Source organism: Arachis stenosperma, chromosome 9 (genome assembly GCF_014773155.1).
Source record: "Arachis stenosperma cultivar V10309 chromosome 9, arast.V10309.gnm1.PFL2, whole genome shotgun sequence".
Lineage (NCBI taxonomy): Eukaryota > Viridiplantae > Streptophyta > Magnoliopsida > Fabales > Fabaceae > Arachis > Arachis stenosperma.
Genome location: NC_080385.1, coordinates 85,543,148 through 85,567,844, shown reverse-complemented (window position 1 = coordinate 85,567,844; position 24,697 = coordinate 85,543,148). Strand labels below are relative to the sequence as shown.

The 24,697-nt window shown below is 41.3% G+C and overlaps 1 non-coding gene across 1 annotated transcript; it reads right to left on the bottom strand.

The window, feature by feature from the left end:
- Positions 1–569: 569 nt before the first annotated feature.
- On the bottom strand, positions 570–673 carry LOC130952666 (small nucleolar RNA R71). Its single transcript, XR_009074843.1, has one exon. It is a non-coding gene; the product is annotated as a small nucleolar RNA R71 (small nucleolar RNA).
- Between the last annotated feature and the right edge of the window lie 24,024 nt (positions 674–24,697).

Sequence of the window (24,697 nt, the reverse complement as noted above, 5' to 3'; positions counted from 1 at the left end):
TACTGTGACATAGAGGATTCCTCTTCCTTTCTTGTTTTCTTCTTTTTCATATGAGCAGGAACAAGGAAAAAGGCACTCTTATTGAAATTGATCCAGAACCTGAAAGGACTTTGAAGAGAAAATTAAGAGAAGCTAAGTTACAACAATCTAAAGGTAACCTTTCAGAAATATTAGAGCAAGAGAAGGAGATGGCAGACGAAAATAATAATAATGCAAGGAGAATGCTTGGTGACTTCACAAAGCCAACGTCCAAATTTGATGGAAGAAGCATCTCCATTCCTGCCATTAGAGCCAATAATTTTGAGCTTAAGCCTCAACTAGTTGCTTTAATGCAACAGAACTGCAAGTTTTATGGACTTCCATCTGAAGATCCTTACCAGTTTTTAGCTAAATGAGACTGTTAGACAAATGGAGTTGATCCTGAAGTCTACAGACTCATGCTTTTCCCTTTTGCTGTAAGAGATAGAGCTAGAATATGGATGGATTCACAACCTAAGGATAGCCTGGACTCTTGGGATAAGCTGGTCACGGCTTTCTTTTATAAATTCTTTCCTCCTCAAAAGCTGAGCAAGCTTAGAGTGGATATTCAGACCTTCAAACAAAAAGATGGTGAATCCCTCTATGAAGCTTGGGAAAGATACGAGCAGCTGACCAAAAGATGTCCATCTGACATGTTTTCAGAATGGACCTGATGCATTTGCATATTTGCTATATTAGTTAGTTAGTATAGTTGGTTTTAGCTTAGTTTCACTCATTTTCTCTAAATAAACAAGTATTTTTATGAGTTTTGTCTTCATGCATAAGAATACCAAGGAACATGTTGATTGTAGCCAAATTCATGCCAATGATTTAAGGAATACATAAATGAATGAGTATGAATGAATCTCATGAAATTAATTGCATGGATTGGTAAGACTTTGAAGCAATTTCCCTTGTTAATGATAGGTGATGAAACAAGAAAGCATTGAAGCAAGAATGAAGCAAACTGGGCAAGAAGAAAAGGAGATGTTGGCGTTGCCAACTTGGAGAAAGGGTGAGTGTCTGAAGGCAACGCCAAGCAACTTGGAAAGCTCATTTGGGCATTGCCAACTTGGAGAAAGGGTGAGTGTTTGAAGGCAACGCCAAGCAACTTGGAAAGCTCATTTGGGCGTTGCCAACTTGGAGAAAGGGTGAGTGTTTGAAGGTAACGCCAAGCAACCTTGGAGTGCACATTTGGGCGTTGCCAACTTGGAGAAAGGGTGAGTGTTTGAAGGCAACGCCAAGCAACCTTGGAGTGCACATTTGGGCGTTGCCAACTTGGGCCAGGAAGGAGCTTCGAGGGCGTTGCCAACGTGGGTAGTATAGGCATTGTTCAAGGCAACGCTAAGCTAGAAGAATTTGCCCAGGGAAGAAGCTCGAGCACGTTGCCAACGTGCTACTTCATTGGAGTGTTTGGAGGCAACGCCAGGAAGGAAAGCTTGGTAGGCACCAAGCTTTGGATCTCCACCTATCGAGCACGTTGCCAATGCCACTTTCATTGGCGTGTTCCAAGGCAACGCCAGGAAGGAAAGCTTGGTAGGCACCAAGCCTTGGATCTCCACCTATCGAGCACGTTGCCAATGCCACTCTTCATTGGCGTGTTTCAAGGCAATGCAGCAAGCCTTAGATCTCCACCCACGTTGCCAACGCCATGAAACATAGGCGTGTTCAAGGACAATGCCAAGCAACAAGCATGGAGCCTTGAGGAAGGCTCGAGCACGTTGCCAACTTGAGGATGTATTGGCGTGTCCAATGCCAACGCTAGGCAAGAAATTTGCCCAGGGGAAGAAACATGCACGTTGCCAACGCCAGCCTCCAAAGGCGTGTTCCAAGGCAACGTGACAAGCTATTTGGAGAGGCAATCCATTCACTCGAGCACGTTGCCAACGCCAGCTTCTAGAGGCGTGTTCCAAGGCAACGTGACAAGCAAAGTTGAAGGCTAGAAAGCAGCCCTGGAGGGGAGCACGAGCACGTTGCCAACGTGCCAACAAGGGGGCGTGTTTGAGGACAACGCCAGCCCCATGTTTTAGCCTTTGGAGGCTTGGCATGTTGCCAACTTGAGAAGAAAGGGGCGTGTTCGGCAACAACTTGGCAACCTGACCTTACCTTCTTTGAGGAAGCATAACTTGAGCTACAAAGCTCCAATTAGGATGATTCTAAGTGCATTAGAAAGAAGACACTCTGAGTTTCCAATGATGTATGATAGTCCATATTGAAGCAGAGGATTGACACTCAAACCCTGGGCTACATTAAGCATGAAAGTAGAGTCAAGAAGAAGAAAAACAAGTTGTTAGCAACAACTTGGGCTAGCAACGCCCAAATCTCAAAGCTCACTCCCAGGAAAACATAATGCACGTTGCCAACGTGCATCAAGGCTAGCGTTATTGGCAACAATGCCAAGCCATTGGGCCAGAAGGATCATGAATGAACTCCTCCTTCCATGTCTAGCAACACTTCTCCCATTGAGCCAAGAATTTAACAAAGAGGAAGCCCACATTGCTAGCCCAATTGAAGATCTTTGAAGGAGTTTTAGGACTAATATAAATAGAGAAGGAGTTTGTACTTAGGGAGGACTTTTTGGACACTTAGATTTCTAGACTTTTAGCACTTACTAGCACTTTTTCTTGGGGAACTCTCTAGCATTTCCGGGAGGATACCGGAAGAGCCATTTTGGTTCTTCTTGGAACTTTTCATCTTCATTTTGGAGTTTTTAAGCATTTTCTTCTTCTTCTTCTTCATCCTTCTTGACACTTAGTTTAATTTTCATTTATGGCAATTGTTGTGGAAATTGGAGCTATGATTCACTAAACCCCACTTTTATTAGGGGGAAGAGCTCTGCTTGTTTGAATGCATTGATACATCATCTTCTCCTTCTCAATTCAAGTGGTTAATCCAAGAGGAAATTCTTGTTCTTCAAAGATTCAACCACCATCGAGAGAGGGGTTAATCTATATGAATTATGTGGTGAATTTGAGAAATGAACCACATAGTTCAGTTTAGAGTTCATCCTTTCATAATCTCCTTAATCAATACACTTTGGTTGGTATGTGAGATGTAACCTCCCTAAGTTGAGATTCTGGAGATTGTGTGGCTTGGATTAGAAATTGAACTTTATCTCTTCTCATGAACAATTAGATCAGGAGAGTGGCAATTGGCTATGTTGAGAGAAATTGGATCACCAAGAGATTGGGATTCAATTACCCACTTGCCATGGATCTATACCCATGATTGAGAAGGAATTGATCAACATCAATTCATGAGAATTTGCATCTCCGATCCCTAATGATTCTTTCCATCATTAATTCTCATTTCTTTTACTCTTAGTTGTTTGAACACCCATTACCCCATTTCCCTTCTACATTCTTGCAATTTATTATTCTTGTCATCTACATTCTGTCTCTTTATTTCTTGCTCTTTGCTCTTATGCTCTTTAAATTTCTGCAACCTTTAATTCCTTGAAATTTATCTTTGATGTCATTTAAGTTTCTTACATTTTAAGTTTCAGTTATTTGCTTCCATTTTCGCTCTAGATTCTAGTTCTTTAAATTCCTTGCCATTTAAATTCCTGCAATTATGTTCAAAAATCACAATGCTCATGAAATCAAAACCATGTTTGCTTGACTAAATCTATCATTTAACTAAAGTTGCTTAATCTACCAATCTCCGTGGGATCGACCTCACTCTTAGTGAGTTTTATTACTTGATACGACCCGGTATACTTGCCGGTAATTACGTGGAATCTTAATTTTTACGTATCAAGTTTTTGGCGCCGTTGCCGGGGATTTGAAAAGATTGTCAATGATTAAGTGAATGGTAGTTTAGATTAAGCATTTTTTTTAGTGTTTTTATTAAGCCCACTAACTGTTTGATACTTTGTTTCACTAACTCCAATTCCACTCTAGAACTAGAGTGTCTCACTGTGATTTTGGTTTTATTTTTGTATGTCAGGAGCTAATAGACTTAATATTGAGGATGAGAGAACCCTCCGAAGGGTAAGGAGAGCAGAAAGAGGAAAGGGGATAGCTGGTGAAGAGGAATCAGAGGGAGAAGACCAAGTTATGGAGGACGACATGCACAATCCTCCTGGAGGGGTCAACAACAATGATGGACCACCTAGAAGGGTGCTATCTTCTTATACCATCCCTGATCCAAGACATTGTGGGAGCAGTATTGCCACTCCAAATGTTCATGCCCACAATTTTGAGTTGAAACCTCAGCTCATCACTTTGGTACAAAACAACTGCTCCTATGGAGGGGGACCTCTTGAAGACCCAAATCAACATCTGTCTGTTTTTCTGAGGATATGCAATACAGTGAAGACAAATGGAGTGCATCCAGATGTCTACAAACTGCTGCTATTCCCATTCTCTTTGAGGGAGAAGGCCACTCAATGGCTAGAGTCATTCCCCAAGGAAAGCCTCAACAATTGGAATGACGTGATGGGCAGATTTCTAGCAAAGTTCTACCCACCTCAAAGAATCATCAAGTTGAAGACAGAGGTTCAAACTTTCAGACAAATGGAAGGGGAATCATTGTATGAAGCTTGGGAAAGATATAAGGCACTAATGAAAAGATGTCCACCTGACATGTTTAGTGATTGGGTCAAACTCCAAAACTTCTATGAAGGCTTAAGCTTAGAAGCAAGGAAGGGACTAGACTACTCATCAGGAAGATCACTCAACATGATGAAAACTGCTGAGGAGGCTCAAGACCTCATTGAAATTGTGGCAAACAATCAGTATTATTACTCACCAGAGAGGCAACATAACCCGGTCCCAAAGAAAGGCGTAATGGAGCTTGAAGGTGTTGATGCTATCTTGGCACAAAATAAGTTAATGCACCAACAAATCCAACAACAAATGGAAATGTTAACAAAGGGAATGGATGGTCTCCAGCTAGCATCAATGAACACAACAAATCAATCATCACTTGAATGGAGCCAAGGTGAAGGGACCACTGTTGAACAGCCATAAGAACAAGTTCAATACATGCAGAATACTTCAAATTCTCAGGATGAATTTCATGGTGATACATACAACCCATCGTGGAAAAATCATCCCAATCTAAAGTGGGGTGAAAACCATTGACAAAAGAACAACAACCACAACCACACCCATAACACAAATAACCAAAATCACCATGCCACCAACACTAACCCATATAGAAAAACACAAAACACATATCAACCACCTCATAATAATTCATAAACTCACCAAAACAACTTTCCTGCACCAACATCCAACTCACAAAATTACTCACAAAATTACCACACTAATCCACCCAACAACTTCCAACAACAATCAACCCCCATCATATCCCCAATTGACCATCATGAGACCAGAATCTCAAATCTTGAAGCAACCTTGCAAGCACTTGCTCAAACCACTCAAGCCTTACCTAAGGGACAAAAGGAACATGAGGCCACCATGAAGAATATTGAGCGACAAGTAGGACAATTAGCCAAACAAGCTGAACGACCAACCAATGTTCTCCCAAGTGATACAATACCCAACCCGAGAGAGGAATGTAAAGCTCTGCAGTTAAGGAGTGGCAAGGTAGTTGGAGAAATTTCGAATAAAGAAGCAATAAAACCCAAAGAGCAAGACACAGTGGAAAAACAAGTGGAAAGGCAGGATGAAGAAAAGGCTTCAACATCTAAAAAAGGCAAAGAGGCTGTCAAGCCACAAGGCAAACCACCCAGTCAAGAAAGCAACCATGATAACAAGGAGAATGTGAAGCTACAACAAGAAAACAAAAATGAAGGAGTAAAAGCTTATGTACCTAAGCTTCCATACCCAACTAGGATACATAAAGGAGCAAAGGACCAACAATTCTCAAGGTTCTTAGAAATCTTCAAGAAACTCGAAATCAACATCCCATTGGCAGAAGCTCTGGAACAAATGCCATTATACGCAAAGTTTCTTAAGGAATTGATCACCAAGAAGAGAAGTTGGCAAGAAAAAGAAACATTGATTCTCACTCAAGAGTGCAGTGCCATCATTCAAAAAGGGCTACCACCAAAACTCAAAGATCCTGGCAGCTTCCTCATACCCTGCACGATTGGGAGCATGGCCATTGACAAATCACTTTGTGACCTGGGAGCAAGTATTAACTTAATGCCCCTTACCATGATAAAGAAAATGATGATTGAAGAGCTTAAACCCACAAGGATGTCACTCCAACTTGCTGACAGATCCATCAAAATACCAAATGGAGTAATTGAGAACCTCTTGGTGAAAGTGGGAACTTTATATTCCCAGCTGATTTTGTGGTCCTAGATATGGATGAAGAGGGAAACAATTCAGTCATTCTTGGTAGACCCTTTTTGGCTACAGCTAGAACAATCATTGATGTGGAAAAGGGAGAAATGATTTTCAGAGTGCATGATGAGCAAATGACCATAAATGTTTTCAAAGCAATGCAGCACCCCGTTGAGAAAGAAAGTTGCATGAGGATTGATGTAGTGGATTCTTTGGTTGAAGAAGTACTTGACACAAACCATCAAGTGAAACAGGAGGAAGTCCAGGACATCCAAGGACAAGAAGAGAACAAATTGGAAGCATAAGAGGAACCAAGTGAAGCTACGAAAGAAGAGGCACCACAACAAGAGTTGAAACCACTACCCCCTCATCTTAAGTATGCATTTCTTGGTGAAAAGGACAGCTTCCCAGTGATCATCAATTCTACATTGAGTGCAGAGGAAGAAGAAAAGCTCCTTGTAGTATTGAAAGCTCACAAAAAAGCGTTGGGATGGACCATTGATGACTTGAAAGGCATAAGTCCTGCCATATGCATACACAAGATACTCTTGGAGGAGAATTCCAAACCAGTGGTACAACCTCAAAGAAGATTGAATCCCACAATGAAGGAGGTTGTTCAAAAGGAAGTTCTGAAGTTGTGTAAAGCTGGGATCATCTACCCTATATCTGACAGCCCATGGGTCAGTCCAGTGCAAGTAGTACCTAAGAAAGGGGGAATGACTGTCATTGTTAATGAGAAGAATGAGCTTATTCCAACACGAACGGTGACAGGGTGGAGGATGTGCATAGATTATAGGTGGCTGAATGATGCCACACGAAAAGATCACTTTCCTCTCCCTTTCATTGACCAGATGCTTGAAAGGTTGGCTGGACATGCTTATTACTGTTTTCTTGATGGGTATTCTGGGTATAACCAGATAGTGGTTGACCCCATGGATCAAGAGAAGACCTCCTTTACATGTCCCTTTGGAGTCTTTGCATATAGGAAAATGCCATTTGGACTGTGTAATGCCCCAGCTACCTTTCAAAGATGCATGCTATCAATCTTCTCAGACATGGTAGAAAAATTTATTGAAGTCTTTATGGATGATTTCTCTATCTTTGGTGATTCTTTCAATGCTTGCTTGCATCATCTTACCCTAGTCTTGAAAAGGTGCCAAGAAACCAATTTGGTTTTAAATTGGGAGAAATGCCATTTCATGGTACCCGAAGGCATTGTTCTTGGTCACAAAATTTCAAGAAAGGGTATAGAAGTTGACAAGGCAAAAGTAGAAATTATAGAAAAACTTCCTTTGCCAACTAGTGTGAAAGCCGTTAGAAGCTTCTTAGGGCATGCTGGATTCTATAGGAGATTCATCAAAGATTTTTCCAAAATAGCAAAACCACTAAGCAATTTGCTGGTGGTAAACAATCCTTTTCTCTTTGATGATGAATGTAAACATGCTTTTGAAACTCTAAAGGCTAAGCTCACCACAGCACCAATCATCACACCTCCAAGTTTGGGACTGCCTTTTGAACTCATGTGTGATGCAAGTAACCTTGCAATTGGTGCTGTGTTGGGGCAGAGGAAGGAAAAGAAGCTTCATGTTATCTACTATGCAAGTAAGGTATTGAATGAAGCTCAAAAAAACTACACCACAATGGAGAAAGAGCTACTAGCTGTGGTATATGCTTTTGATAAGTTTAGACAATATTTGATTGGCTCTAAAGTCTTAGTGTATACTGACCATGCTGCTTGATGAGCGGATAATTTATACGCTTTTTGGCATTGTTTTTAGGTAGTTTATAGTAAGTTCAAGCTACTTTTAGGGATGTTTTCATTAGTTTTTATGTTAAATTCACATTTTTGGACTTTACTATGAGTTTGTGTATTTTTCTGTGATTTCAGGTAATTTCTGGCTGAAATTGAGGGACTTGAGCAAAACTCTGAAAAAGGCTGACAAAAGAACTGCTGATGTTGTTGGAATCTGACCTCCCTGCACTCTAAATAGATTTTCTGGAGCTACAGAACTCCAATTGGCGCGCTCTCAACGGCGTTGGAAAGTAGACATCCAGAGCTTTCCAGCAACATATAATAGTCCATACTTTATTGATACGTAAAAATTTAGATTTCACGTACAACCGGCAAGTATACCGGATCGTATCAAGTAATAAGACTCACTAAGAGTGAGGTCGATCCCACGAGGATTGGTAGATTAAGCAACTTTAGTTAAATGGTAAATTTAATCAAGCAAACATGGTTTTGATTTTATGAGCATTGTGACTTTTGAACATAATTGCAGGAATTTAAATGGCAAGGAATTAAAAGAACGGGAATATAGAATTAAAATGTAAGTAAATAACTGAAACTTAAAATGCAAGAAACTTAAATGACATCAAAGATAAATTGCAAGGAATTAAAGGTTGCAGAAATTTAAAGGGCATAAGAGCAAGAGCAACAAATAAAGAGACAGAATGTAGATGACAAGAAAAATAAATTGCAAGAATGTAAAAGGGAAATGGGGTGATGGGTGTTCAAACAACTAAGAGCAAAAGAAATAAGAATTAATGATGGAGAGGATCATTAGGGATCAGAGATGCAAGTTCTCATGAATTGATGTTGATCAATTCCTTCTCAATCATGGGTATAGATCCATGGCAAGTGGGTAATTGAATCCCAATCTCTTGGTGATTCAATTTCTCTCAACATAACCAATTGCCACTCTCGTGATCTAATTGCTCATGAGAAGAGATGAAGCTCAATTTCTAATCCAAGCCACACAATGTCCAGAATCTCAACTTAGGGAGGTTACATCTCACATACCAACCCAAGTTTATTGATTAAGGAGATTATGAAAGGATGAACTCTAAACTGAACTATATGGTTCATTTCTCAAATTCACCACATAATTCATATAGATTAACCCCTCTCTCGATGGTGGTTGAATCTTTGAAGAACAAGAATTTCCTCTTGGATTAACCACTTGAATTGAGAAGGAGAAGATGATGTATCAATGCATTCAAACAAACAGAGCTCTTCCCCCTAATGAAAGTGGGGTTTAGTGAATCATAGCTCCAATTTCAACAACAATTGCCATAAATGAAAATTAAACTAAGTGTGAAGAAAGATGAAGAAGAAGAAGAAAATGTTTACAAACTCAAAAATTCCAGAAGAAAAGTTCCAAGAAGAACTCAAATAGCTCTCCGGGTATCCTCCCGGAAGTGCTAGAGAGTACTCCAAATAAAAGTGCTAGTAAGTGCTAAAAGTCTAGAAAGCTAAGTGTCAAAAAAAAGTCCCCTCCAAGTACAAACTCCTTCTCTATTTATATTAGTCCTAAAACTCCTTCAAAGATCTTCAATTGGGCTAGCAATGTGGGCTTTCTCATTGTTGAATTCTTGGCTCAATGGAAGAAGTTGCTGGCCTTTGTGAGGAACAGAGGAAGCAAATCAAGTTATCATCAATTCTAGCCCATTGAGGGGTGTTGTTGGCAATAACTCCAGGTATAATGCACGTTGGCAACGTGCAAGTGACTTTCCTGGAAGAGAGCTTTGAGACTTGGGCGTTGTTGGCCCAAGTTGTTGCTAACAACTTGCTTTTCTCTACTTTCATGCTAAATGTAGCCCAAAATTTGAGTGTCAATCCTCTGCTTCAATATGGACTATCATACATCATTGGAAAGCTCAGAGTGTCTTCTTTCTAATGCACTTGGAATCATCTCAATTGGATTTTTCTAGCTCAAGTTATGCTTCCTCAAAGAAGGTAAGGTCAAGCTGTCAAGTTGTTGCTGAAAACGCCTCTTTCCTCCCAAGTTGGCAACGTGCTCGAGTGCTTCTTCAAGGATCCATTCTTGTTGTTTGGCGTTGCCTTGAATAACGCCTATGGTTCCTGGCGTTGGCAACGTGCTCGAGCTTTCCTATGGCACCAAACTTTGGTTGCAACGTTGCCAAGAAACACGCCTTCAGACTTTGGCGTTGGCAACGTGGTGCATCTCCCTTTTCTGCCCAAGCCTTCTTGCTTGTGTGGCGTTGCCTAGGGACACGCCTATGGTTCCTGGCGTTGGCAACGCCCTCGACACTCTCCTTGGCTCAGCTCTTTGCTTGCCTGCGTTGCCATCAAACACTCACTCCTTTCTCCAAGTTGGCAACGCCAACATTTGCTCTCCAAGGCTGCCTTGGCGTTGCCTTCAACAACTCACCCTTTTCTCCAAGTTGGCAACGCCAACATTTGCTGGCCCAGAATCTTGTCCCTGGCATTATTGATGAACACGCCAGTTTATTCCCAAGTTAGCAACGCTCTCGAGCTCTAGGTTGGCCCAAAATCTTGCTTGCATGCGTTGCCAAGGAACACGCCTATGCTCTCCCAGCCCAACAATGTGCTCGAGCTTTCCTATGGCACCAAACTTTGGTTGCAACGTTGCCAAGAAACACGCCTTCAGACTTTGGCGTTGGCAACATGGTGCATCTCCCTTTTCTGCCCAAGCCTTCTTGCTGCTGGCGTTGTCACCAAACACGCCCTTGTTGGTGGCGTTGGCAACGTGCTAGGGGGCTGCTTCCTTCCAGGTTTTTGCTCCCTGGCGTTGCTATGGAACACGCTATTAGTCTGGGGAGTTGGCAACGTGCCAACCCACTCTTGGCTTGCCATGGATTGTTGGCGTTGCTCTCAAACACGCCATTGTACATTCAAGTTGGCAACTTGCTTTGAAGCTTCAAATTCACCTTCCAGGGCTATGCTCCATTGCCTTCTTACTTCATTACCTATCATTAACCCAAGAAATTGTCTCAAAGTATTGCCATTCCATGCAATCAATTTCATGAGATTCATTCATACTCATTCATTTATGTATTCCTTAAATCATTTGCATGAATTTGGCTACAATCAACATGTTCCTTGATATTCTCATGCATGAAGACAAAACTCATAACAATACTTGTTTATTTAGAGAATATGAGTGAAACTAAGCTAAAACCAACCAAACTAACTAGCTAATATAGCAACTATGCAAATGCATCACAACACCAAACTTAAAGTGTTGCTTGTCCTCAAGCAAAAGATAAAAGATTTTTGTCACAAGAATCTAAGATGCAGGACTTGAATGTTTTACCAGAGAGGAATTTTTTCATTGAACATGTCATCCTCATTTGTGTGGTCCTTGATTTATTGTAAATGAACATGGCTATTCAATTTTTTCAATTAAAATGCTTGCTTCAATACTAAATTGGTTAACTTCACTAGACTTCTTTTTCTATACCGTAGCATGATCCTTGAACCATTCTTTTCTCTGCTTCTCTCTTCTTTTTTTTTTCAATTGAGCTCGAAATCTTGTCTTAAGGCGGCTCTTTAGCATAAGCTTTCAATCAACAATCCCAAACCAGTTGGTTCAAGTTGTTAAGTGTTGAGACACTCTTAAAGATTTACTAACTCAAGCCTCTCTCCTTAACACATTCAATCACAGGCATATAACATTGAAATTTTATTTGGATAGTGGTGTCCAGCACCTCTTTGGGTTGCTAAATGTTCTGTTATAGAGCTACTCTTGATTGTGAGTTTTCAATCGATAATCCCGAGTTAGTTAACTCAAGTTATCGGGTGATGAAGCACCCCTCAGATTTACTAGCCCAAGTATGTCTCTTAACACCAATCACCACAGACACATATCCAAATTTTGTCATTGATGCCTAGCCTTTCATTCTTTGTTCTTTATTTTCTTTGTTGTCAGGGTCATTTATGCTTTTACTTCTAAAGTCTTGTAACCCTTAACCAACTAGTCTTGTATAAGTAAGCATTCTTTTGAATTTCTTGAGCCTTGATTCTTTAAAAAAAAAATGTATATATACTAGCACTTTTCTATGGGACAACATGATTCTTTTTAAGCTAGAATTCTCTCTGTTCTTGCTCAAACTACATCTTTTATTCCATTGACAAGTAAGAATGCTTAAGACAAGCAACTATTCCAAACACATGAGTGGTGATGCATGGAATGGAAAACATACAAGAAAATGCATACAAGAAAGCGACATAGAAGGTATACCATATTTCAGACATACATCTTCTTTATTTGATAAAGCATAAAGAAAAACAAAGGAACTTCACCACCTTTAGTCTTCATGTCCCTTTTTCCTTGCTTGATTCTCCTTGCTTTCCTTTGCCCTTTGGATCTTCTTTCTTTTTCTTTCTCAGTTCTCCTTGTTGTTTCGTTGTTGAGGCTCCCTTTGGATCTTCTTTCTTTTTCCTTCTCAGTTCTCCTTGTTGTTTTGTTGTTGAGTCCCCCTCTTCTCTTTGCCATACTCCTGAGCTTATCATTGTTTCCTTTAGCCTCTGAGCATTAAATCTCACCCTTGCAAGTTCCTGCTCTTCAAATATCTTGCGAGCTTCATTAAAACTTTTGATTTGTGGGTTGAGTAATGGGGGTGCTCCACAAAGGTAACTGAGCTTTTCTTGGGTGCATATATCATAGTCAAGTCTGTCCTTATGCCTGGCTTCCCTGAACATTCTGCTTTCATTGAACTCTTTGTGAAATGTATCATGTCTAGCATCCAACCTATGGAGAAGCTCCCTTTGCTGAGCTTGCTCTTTCCTTAGTTGAGCTTGTTCTTGTATTACTTTTTCCATGGCTCTTTCATATTCAGCAGTTGAATTGTTGATGGCTTCATGCATCTTGGCATATTGTTCTTGTTGTAGTTCCATCATGTGTGTTTGGTATTCATTTTGTTGGCTCATCCATTGTACTTGAACCCCTCTTTGTTGATCCATCAATTGCCAAAGGTCCCTTTGTTGCTGAGCTTGTTCTTCTTGGCTTCTTTGAATTTGTGAATATTGCCCAGAGATTCCTTCCAAAGCGGCTTGGAGTTGATTCATCTTTAAGGCATGGGGTTCTTCCATTTCTTGGGGCTCCTCCTCCTGTCTTGCTTCTTTCCTTTTCTTTCTTCTTGCTAAAGGTTGTCTTTCCAATTGTGTTGTGGTGACAAATTCCAACCTTTCCCTAGTGAGAGGTTTTCCAATAGAGACCATGTCAGTTTCTTCAAATTCTTCCAGAGGCACTCTAGCTTCTTCACATAAGCGCAAAATAGTACTAGGATATCCTAGCCAGCTGTCCTGTTTGACCTTTTGAGCTATGTCAATGATGTTCTTGGCTATAATTTCTCCAACATTGATTTCCCCTCCTTTCATTATGCAATGGATCATTATTGCTCTATTCACTGTCACTTCGGAATTATTTGAAGTGGAGATCAATGATCTCCTCACTATGTCATGCCATCCTTTTGCTTGAGGTATGAGATCACCTCTCCGAAGTTTGAGTGGTTGTCCATGTGAATCCAACACCCAATCCGTGCCTACTCTGCATAAGTCACTTAACACATCCATATATCTTGGGTCATTTTCAACCCTTTCTTCATAGCTAGCTTGTTTGAACCGTTTTGGTTTGACCTTTAGCACCCTGTTGATGGCGTCCGGACTAAAATCAACAATCACCCCTCTTACATAACTCATGTATGGTTCTTCATCATCAAATTCTCTTATCACATTAGTGTAGAACTCATGGATGAGAAGCATGCTCACTTCTTGAGGTTGGTTACAGAGAAGCTCCCATCCCCTCTTCCTGATTATTTTTTGTATCTCAGAGTATTCCTCCTTCCTTAGCTTGAAAGGTAACTCCGGAACAACATCTTTGCTTGACATCCAACTAAAGATGCGTTCATTGTGTTTGGATTTGAATCTTCTTTGATCAAAGGTGTTTTGTCCTTCATCTTCTATGGGTTGCTTGTCCCTCCTAGCTCTTGATGATGAGGCCATTGAAATTCAATTGCAGGGGTCAAATCTTCCACACCAAACTTAGATGAATGCTTGTCCTCAAGCATAAAGAAATTGTTTATGAAGGGGGTGGAGATAGAAATGGCGACAAGGTAGGGAATGCAAGCTTGAAGTTGAGTGTGAGAGGGGGAAAAGAGGAAGTGTGGTTCGGGTATGCAAGGGGGAATGATGAAATGTGGTTATTGAGAGTAGTAGATTTAGAAGTGAGGACAAAGTGAGGTTTGATGATTGTGGTTGGAGTGTTTTGAGGTCATATATATGATGGGAGGAATGGGCTTTATGGTTCGGTCACAACATGGGGAGCATGCATCCTCATTACCAAGGCAAGCTAAGGTGTTTTGCTTGATGCATATAATCCACGGTTCATGTGGGAGCACAAAGCCCAAGGCACATGTGACTCCTACTTTCTTGTGACCTCCTTTTCAAGATTCTCCCATCACTTCTTTCTTTCACCTTCCTGCATGAAGAATACATAGGCTTTAGGATTGCTTGGACTCATACTAAAGAATTTCAGCGAGAAAATGATGCCAATAATGAAAAAGATTTGTTTTTTTTTCTATTTTATTTATTTATTTATTTATTTATTTATTTTTTTATTTATTTTTTATTTTTTTAATAGTTGCTTTCATATAACTAAAATAGATGACTGTACTTTCATAGTCTAGCATTTTCGTGTATGTATGGACACCAAACTTAGTTTGTGGCTAAGTGTTGTAGAACAAACTTTTGCCATTACTTCAAGATTGGCCACACCAAACTTAGTGCCTTGCATACACTATATGCTAGTCTACTTTTTATTCTCTTAGATGTATATGATGCAACCTCTCATTATTGATTACTAAAGTATGAAAATAAAAGACTCCCTGTGCATGGGTTGCCTCCCATGAAGCGCTTGTTTATTGTCCTTAGCTTGACACTGCAGATTCTTTGCTCATGCTAAGAGTTGCACACTCTCTTCCTTGCTCCAGGGGCCACCAAAATAATGCTTCACCCTATGTCCATTAGCTGTGAAGGTTTGTTTTGAGGCTTCATCAAGTAATTCTACATAGCCATGAGGGGATACTTTGGTGATGGTGTATGGACCAGTCCATCTAGACCTCAACTTTCCAGGGAAAATCTTCAATCTTGAGTTGAATAGCAACACCTTTTGGCCTGGTTCAAATGTTCTTTGGGAGATTCTCTTGTCATGCCATTTTTTTGCTCTTTCTTTGTATATTCTGGCATTTTCATATGCCTCCAATCTGAACTCCTCCAATTCATTGAGTTGTAGCAACCTTTTTTCTCCTGCTGCTTGAGCATCTAAATTTAGAAGTTTGGTAGCCCAGAAAGCCTTATGTTTGAGCTCCACAGGGAGATGGCATGCCTTTCCATAAACCAGCTGAAATGGAGATTTTCCTATGGGTGTCTTGAAGGCTGTCCTGTATGCCCAAAGTGCATCATCCAGCTTTCTTACCCAATCCTTTCTTGTTGTCCCCACAGTTTTCTCCAAAATTCTTTTTAGTTCTCTGTTGGCAAGCTCAGCTTGCCCATTGGTTTGTGGGTGATACGGTGTGGCCACTTTGTGAGTAACACCATATTTGTGGAGTAGGGAGTTCAGTTGCTTGTTGCAGAAGTGGCTTCCCCCATCACTTATAAGTCCTTTAGGTACTCCAAATCTAGTGAAGATGTTCTTCTTTAGGAACTGCAAGACCACGTTGGTATCACATGTGGTGGTGGCTATTGCTTCTACCCATTTTGAGACATACTCCACTGCTACCAAAATGTATTTGAATGTGTAGGATGGAGGGAAAGGTCCCATGAAGTCTATTCCCCATAGATCAAAGAGTTCCACTTCCAAAATGAACTTCTGAGGCATCTCATTTTTCTTTGACAAACCCCCTGTTCTTTGACATTCATTGCAATGGCTCACAAACTCTCTAGCATCTTTGAAGATTGAAGGCCAGTAAAAACCACTTTGAAGGACCTTTGCAGCCGTTCTTTCAGCCCCAAAATGACCACCATAACTAAAGTTGTGACAATGCCATAGTATGTTCGTCATCTCACCTTCTGACACACATCTTCTTATCATTCCATCTGGGCATCGTTTGAACAAAAATGGTTCATCCCAGAAGAAGAACTTAGCCTCATGCAACAATTTCTTAACTTGTTGTTTTGTGTACTCTTGTGGAATGATTCTTCCTGCCTTGTAGTTGGCCATGTCTGCAAACCAAGGGACGTGTTGAATTTGCAAGAGGTGCTCATCTGGAAATTCTTCATTTATTGATTGAAGGTTGTCTTGGCATGCATCTTGTGGTAGCCTTGATAAGTGGTCAGCAACTTGATTTTCATTGCCCTTTCTATCTTTTATCTCAATGTCAAACTCTTGTAGGAGTAGTACCCATCTGATGAGCCTTGGTTTGGCATCCTGTTTTGACATCAGATACTTAAGAGCAGCATGGTCAGTATACACTAAAACTTTAGATCCAATCAAATATTGTCTAAACTTATCAAAAGCATATACCACAGCTAGTAGCTCTTTCTCTGTTGTGGTGTAGTTTTTTTGAGCTTCATTCAATACTTTACTTGCATAGTAGATAACATGAAGCTTCTTTTCCTTCCTCTGCCCCAACACAGCACCAATTGCAAGGTTACTTGCATCACACATGAGTTCAAAAGGTAGTCCCCAACTTGGAGGTGTGATGATTGGTGCTGTGGTGAGCTTAGCCTTTAGAGTTTCAAAAGCATGTTTACATTCATCATCAAAGAGAAAAGGATTATCTACCACCAGCAGATTGCTTAGTGGTTTTGCTATTTTGGAAAAATCCTTGATAAATCTCCTATAGAATCCAGCATGCCCTAAGAAGCTTCTAACGGCTTTAACACTAGTTGGCAAAGGAAGTTTTTCTATAATTTCTACTTTTGCCTTGTCAACTTCTATACCCTTTCTTGAAATTTTGTGACCAAGAACGTTGCCTTCGGGTACCATGAAATGGCATTTCTCCCAATTTAAAACTAAGTTGGTTTCTTGGCACCTTTTCAAGACTAGGGTAAGATGGTGCAAGCAAGCATTGAAAGAATCACCAAAGACAGAAAAATCATCTATAAAGACCTCAATAAATTTTTCTACCATGTCTGAGAAGATTGATAGCATGCATCTTTGAAAGGTAGCTGGGGCATTACACAGTCCAAATGGCATTTTCCTGTATGCAAAGACTCCAAAGGGACAGGTAAAGGAGGTCTTCTCTTGATCCATGGGGTCAACCACTATCTGGTTATATCCGGAATATCCATCAAGAAAACAGTAATAAGCATGGCCAGCCAACCTTTCAAGCATCTGGTTAATGAAAGGGAGAGGAAAGTGATCTTTTCGTGTGGCATCATTCAGCCTCCTATAATCTATGCACATCCTCCACCCTGTCACCGTTCGTGTTGGAATAAGCTCATTCTTCTCATTAACAATGACAGTCATTCCCCTTTTCTTAGGTACTACTTGCACTGGACTGACCCATGGGCTGTCTGATATAGGGTAGATGATCCCAGCTTTACACAACTTCAGGACTTCCTTTTGAACAACCTCCTTCATTGTGGGATTCAATCTTCTTTGAGGTTGTACCACTGGTTTGGAATTCTCCTCCAAGAGTATCTTGTGCATGCATATGGCAGGGCTTATGCCTTTCAAGTCATCAATGGTCCATCCCAACGCCTCTTTGTGAGCTTTCAATACTACAAGGAGCTTTTCTTCTTCCTCTGCATTCAATGTAGAATTGATGATCACTGGGAAGCTGTCCTTTTCACCAAGAAATGCATATTTAAGATGAGGGGGTAGTGGTTTCAACTCTTGTTGTGGTGCCTCTTCTTTCGTAGCTTCACTTGGTTCCTCTGATGCTTCCAATTTGTTCTCTTCTTGTCCTTTGATGTTCTGGACTTCCTCCTGTTTCACTTGATGGTTTGTGTCAAGTACTTCTTCAACCAAAGAATCCACTACATCAATCCTCATGCAACTTTCTTTCTCAACGGGGTGTTGCATTGCTTTGAAAACATTTATGGTCATTTGCTCATCATGCACTCTGAAAATCATTTCTCCCTTTTCCACATCAATGATTGTTCTGGCTGTAGCTAAAAAGGGTCTACCAAGAATGACTGAATTGTTTCCCTTTTCATCCATATCTAGGACCACAAAATCAGCTGGGAATATAAAGTTTCCCACTTTCACCAAGAGGTTCTCAACTACTCCATTTGGTATTTTGATGGATCTGTCAGCAAGTTGGAGTGACATCCTTGTGGGTTTAAGCTCTTCAATCATCATTTTCTTCATCATGGTGAGGGGCATTAAGTTAATGCTTGCTCCCAGGTCACAAAGTGATTTGTCAATGGCCATGCTCCCAATCGTGCAGGGTATGAGAAAGCTGCCAGGATCTTTGAGTTTTGGTGGTAGCCCTTTTTGAATGATGGCACTGCATTCTTGAGTGAGAATCACTGTTTCTTTTTCTTGCCAACTTCTCTTCTTGGTGATCAATTCCTTAAGAAACTTTGCATATAATGGCATTTGTTCCAGAGCTTCTGCCAATGGGATGTTGATTTCGAGTTTCTTGAAGATTTCTAAGAACCTTGGAAATTGTTGGTCCTTTGCTCCTTTATGTATCCTAGTTGGGTATGGAAGCTTAGGTACATAAGCTTTTACTCCTTCATTCATGTTTTCTTGTTGTAGCTTCACATTCTCCTTGTTATCATGGTTGCTTTCCTGACTGGGTGGTTTGCCTTGTGACTTGACATTCTCTTTGCCTTTTTTAGATGTTGAGGCCTTTTCTTCATCTTGTCTTTACGCTTGTTTTTCCATTGTGGCTTGCTCTTTGGGTTTTATTTCTTCTTTATTCGAACTTTCTCCAACTACCTTGCCACTCCTCAACTGCAGGGCTTTACATTCCTCTCTCGGGTTGGGTATTATATCACTTGGGAGAACATTAGTTGGTCGTTCAGCTTGTTTGGCTAATTGTCCCACTTGTCGCTCAATATTCTTCATGGTGGCCTCATGTTCCTTTTGTCCCTTGGCTAAGGCTTGAGTGGTTTGAGCAAGTGCTTGCAAGGTTGCTTCAAGATTTGAGATTCTGGTCTCATGATGGTCAATTAGGGATATGATGGGGGTTGATTGTTGTTGGAAGTTGTTGGGTGGATTAGTGTGGTAATTCTGTGCGTTGGATGTTGGTGCAGGAAAGTTGTTTTGGTGAGTTTGTGAGTTATTATGAGGTGGTTGATATGTGTTTTGTGTTTTTCTATATTGGTTAGTGTTGGTGGTATGGTGATTTTGGTTATTTGTGTTACGGGTGTGGTTGTGGCTGTTGTTCTTTTGCCAATGGTTTTCACCCCACCTTAGATTGGGATGATTTTTCCAGGAGGGGTTGTATGTATCACCATGAAATTCATCCTGAGAAATTGAAGTATTTTGCATGTATTCAACTTGTTCTTGTGGCTGTTCAACAGTGGTCCCTTCACCTTGGCTCCATTCAAGTGATGATTGATTTGTTGTGTTCACTGATGCTAGCTGGAGACCATCCATTCTCTTTGTTATCATTTCCATTTGTTGTTGGATTTGTTGGTGCATTAACTTATTTTGGGCTAAGATAGCGTCAACACCTTCAAGCTCCATTACGCCTTTCTTTGGGGCCGGGTTATGTTGCCTCTCTGATGAGTAATAATACTGATTGTTTGCCACAATCTCAATGAGGTCTTGAGCCTCCTCAGCAGTTTTCATCATGTTGAGTGATCCTCCTGATGAGTAGTCTAGTCCTTTCCTTGCTTCTAAGCTTAAACCTTCATAGAAGTTTTGGAGTTTGGCCCAGTCACTAAACATGTCAGGTGGACATCTTCTCATTAGTGCCTTATATCTTTCCCAGGCTTCATACAATGACTCCCCTTCCATTTGCCTGAAAGTTTAAACCTCTGTCTTCAACTTGATGATTCTTTGAGGTGGGTAAAACTTTGCTAGAAATCTGCCCATCACGTCATTCCAATTGTTGAGGCTTTCCTTGGGGAATGACTCTAGCCATTGAGTGGCCTTGTCCCTCAAAGAGAATGGAAATAGTAGCAGTTTGTAGACATCTGGATGCACTCCATTTGTCTTCACTGTATTGCATATCCTCAGAAAAACAGACAGATGTTGATTTGGGTCTTCAAGAGGTCCCCCTCCATAAGAGCAGTTGTTTTGTACCAAAGTGATGAGCTGAGGTTTCAACTCAAAATTATGGGCATGAACATTTGGAGTGGCAATACTGCTCCCACAATGTCTTGGATCAGGGATAGTATAAGAAGATAACACCCTTCTAGGTGGTCCATCATTGTTGTTGACCCCTCCAGGAGGATTGTGCATGTCGTCCTCCATGACTTGGTCTTCTCCCTCTGATTCCTCTTCACCAACTATCCCCTTTCCTCTTTCTGCTCTCCTTACCCTTCGGAGGGTTCTCTCGTCCTTAATATTAAGTCTATTAGCTCCTGACATTCACAAACAAAACCAAAATCACAAGTGAAACACTCTAGAACTAGAGTAGAATTGGAGTTAGTGAAACGAAGTATCAAACAGTTAGTGGGCTTAACAAAAACACAAAAAAAATGCTTAATCTAAACCATCATTCACTTAATCATTGTCAATCTTTTCCAATCCCCGGTAACGGCGCCAAAAACTTGATACGTAAAAATTTAGATTTCACGTACAACCGGCAAGTATACCGGATCGTATCAAGTAATAAGACTCACTAAGAGTGAGGTCGATCCCACGAGGATTGGTAGATTAAGCAACTTTAGTTAAATGGTAAATTTAATCAAGCAAACATGGTTTTGATTTTATGAGCATTGTGACTTTTGAACATAATTGCAGGAATTTAAATGGCAAGGAATTAAAAGAACGGGAATATAGAATTAAAATGTAAGTAAATAACTGAAACTTAAAATGCAAGAAACTTAAATGACATCAAAGATAAATTGCAAGGAATTAAAGGTTGCAGAAATTTAAAGGGCATAAGAGCAAGAGCAACAAATAAAGAGACAGAATGTAGATGACAAGAAAAATAAATTGCAAGAATGTAAAAGGGAAATGGGGTGATGGGTGTTCAAACAACTAAGAGCAAAAGAAATAAGAATTAATGATGGAGAGGATCATTAGGGATCAGAGATGCAAGTTCTCATGAATTGATGTTGATCAATTCCTTCTCAATCATGGGTATAGATCCATGGCAAGTGGGTAATTGAATCCCAATCTCTTGGTGATTCAATTTCTCTCAACATAACCAATTGCCACTCTCGTGATCTAATTGCTCATGAGAAGAGATGAAGCTCAATTTCTAATCCAAGCCACACAATGTCCAGAATCTCAACTTAGGGAGGTTACATCTCACATACCAACCCAAGTTTATTGATTAAGGAGATTACGAAAGGATGAACTCTAAACTGAACTATGTGGTTCATTTCTCAAATTCACCACATAATTCATATAGATTAACCCCTCTCTCGATGGTGGTTGAATCTTTGAAGAACAAGAATTTCCTCTTGGATTAACCACTTGAATTGAGAAGGAGAAGATGATGTATCAATGCATTCAAACAAACAGAGCTCTTCCCCCTAATGAAAGTGGGGTTTAGTGAATAATAGCTCCAATTTCAACAACAATTGCCATAAATGAAAAGAAAACTAAGTGTGATGAAAGATGAAGAAAAAGAAGAAAATGTTTACAAACTCAAAAATTCCAGAAGAAAAGTTCCAAGAAGAACTCAAATAGCTCTCCGGGTATCCTCCCGGAAGTGCTAGAGAGTACTCCAAATAAAAGTGCTAGTAAGTGCTAAAAGTCTAGAAAGCTAAGTGTCAAAAAAAGTCCCCTCCAAGTACAAACTCCTTCTCTATTTATATTAGTCCTAAAACTCCTTCAAAGATCTTCAATTGGGCTAGCAATGTGGGCTTTCTCATTGTTGAATTCTTGGCTCAATGGAAGAAGTTGCTGGCCTTTGTGAGGAACAGAGGAAGCAAATCAAGTTATCATCAATTCTAGCCCATTGAGGGGCGTTGTTGGCAATAACTCCAGGTATAATGCACGTTGGCAACGTGCAAGTGACTTTCCTGGAAGAGAGCTTTGAGACTTGGGCGTTGTTGGCCCAAGTTGTTGCTAACAACTTGCTTTTCTCTACTTTCATGCTAAATGTAGCCCAAAATTTGAGTGTCAATCCTCTGCTTCAATATGGACTATCATACATCATTGGAAAGCTCAGAGTGTCTTCTTTCTAATGCACTTGGAATCATCTCAATTGGATTTTTCTAGCTCAAGTTATGCTTCCTCAAAGAAGGTAAGGTCAAGCTGTCAAGTTGTTGCTGAAAACGCCTCTTTCCTCCCAAGTTGGCAACGTGCTCGAGTGCTTCTTCAAGGCTCCATTCTTGTTGCTTGGCGTTGCCTTGAATAACGCCTATGGTTCCTGGCATTGGCAACGTGCTCGAGCTTTCCTATGGCACCAAACTTTGGTTGCAACGTTGCCAAGAAACACGCCTTCAGACTTTGGCGTTGGCAACGTGGTGCATCTCCGTTTTCTGCCCAAGCCTTCTTGCTTGTGTGGCGTTGCCTAGGGACACGCCTATGGTTCCTGGCATGGGCAACGCCCTCGATACTCTCCTTGGCTCAGCTCTTTGCTTGCCTGCGTTGCCATCAAACACTCACTCCTTTCTCCAAGTTGGCAACGCCAACATTTGCTCTCCAAGGCTGCCTTGGCGTTGCCTTCAACAACTCACCCTTTTCTCCAATTTGGCAACGCCAACATTTGCTGGCCCAGAATCTTGTCCCTGGCATTATTGATGAACACGCCAGTTCATTCCCAAGTTAGCAACGCTCTCGAGCTCTAGGTTGGCCCAAAATCTTGCTTGCATGCGTTGCCAAGGAACACGCCTATGCTCTCCCAGCCCAACAACGTGCTCGAGCTTTCCTATGGCACCAAACTTTGGTTGCAACGTTGCCAAGAAACACGCCTTCAGACTTTGGTGTTGGCAACGTGGTGCATCTCCCTTTTCTGCCCAAGCCTTCTTGCTGCTGGCATTGTCACCAAACACGCCCTTGTTGGTGGCGTTGGCAACGTGCTAGGGGGCTGCTTCCTTCCAGGCTTTTGCTCCCTGGCGTTGCTATGGAACACGCTATTAGTCTGGGGAGTTGGCAACGTGCCAACCCACTCTTGGCTTACCATGGATTGTTGGCGTTGCTCTCAAACACGCCATTGTACATTCAAGTTGGCAACTTGCTTTGAAGCTTCAAATTCACCTTCCAGGGCTATGCTCCATTGCCTTCTTACTTCATTACCTATTGTTCATACCCTGACCGAGCTCTCCTAACTCGGCTAATCCACAGAAGGTCCGACCTCGTCCCAAAGGCCCACGCCTGAGGTCGGACCTCGGACCAACAAAGGAAAAGGCCCATTAAAAAGGAGCGAAGCCCAAAACCTAAAGGCCGAAAAGGCCTAGGAAAGGCGGTTCCACAGAGATAAAGATAAAACTCCCAAAAGATAAGATAAGATAAGAATATCTTATCCAGGGATGATCACGACCAACTACTATAAATACACTGGAGCACCCAGGTATAACACACACTCTAATTCTACTCGATATCTGCTTGGACCCATGCTAACTTAAGCATCGGAGTGTCATTGCAGGTACATCCCCCCGCCGTTCAGCACACCAAGCTCGGGTCACAGACCCCTACCTCGGACCTTGCCTGAACGACCGAGCTACACGTTTCAGGTAACCCTCGGAACATTGGCGCCATTGCCGGGGACCTGGAAGTCATCCCTTTACCATGGCGGACAACCCTCCCAACAATAACCACGCTACATCCGAACAAGAAGAGGAAGTTGACACCGGAGAACGGCCGGACAGCCCTCTATCACCACGCACTCCAGGGGGAAACAAACAGAATCGCCCAAAGACAACACTCCTAGACAAAGATCCACAAAATCCCGAAAAAGAAAAGAGTTCGGAGATTCTGGAAACAGTTCGGGCACAACAAGACCGGCTGAAACAACTCGAAGTGGACATAAAAAAGCAGAAGGAAACTGAACAAGATCTGAGAAGGGAGGCTCGCAAGCGCAGAGAATTAGAAGAAAAACTGCGGAGAATAGAGGCCAACCTGAAAGACCGGACGGAACGCGGCACCACCCCCGAAAACAATCATGACCCCTTCACACAAGAGATCATGAAGGAGAAAGTACCGCGAAACTTCAAACCACCAGATATGGACCTCTACGACGGCACCACCGATCCAAGTCACCACCTCAGCAACTTTAGAAGCAGAATGTACCTCGTTGACGCCTCCGACGCAATTCGGTGCAAAGCCTTCCCCACCACTCTCACCAAGTCAGCCATGAAGTGGTTCAACAACCTACCACCAGGGTCAATCTCCAGCTTTGAGGACCTGACCAAAAAATTCTTAACAAGGTTCTCTATTCAAAAGGATAAGGCAAAACATGCCCCCAGTCTACTCGGGATCAAACAAGGCAACCAAGAAACCCTCCGAGAATACATGGAGCGATTCAACAAAGCCTGCTTGGACATACAACACTTGCCCACTGAAGCAGCCATCATGGGACTAGCAAACGGCCTAAAAGAAGGACCGTTTAGCCAATCCCTATCCAAACGA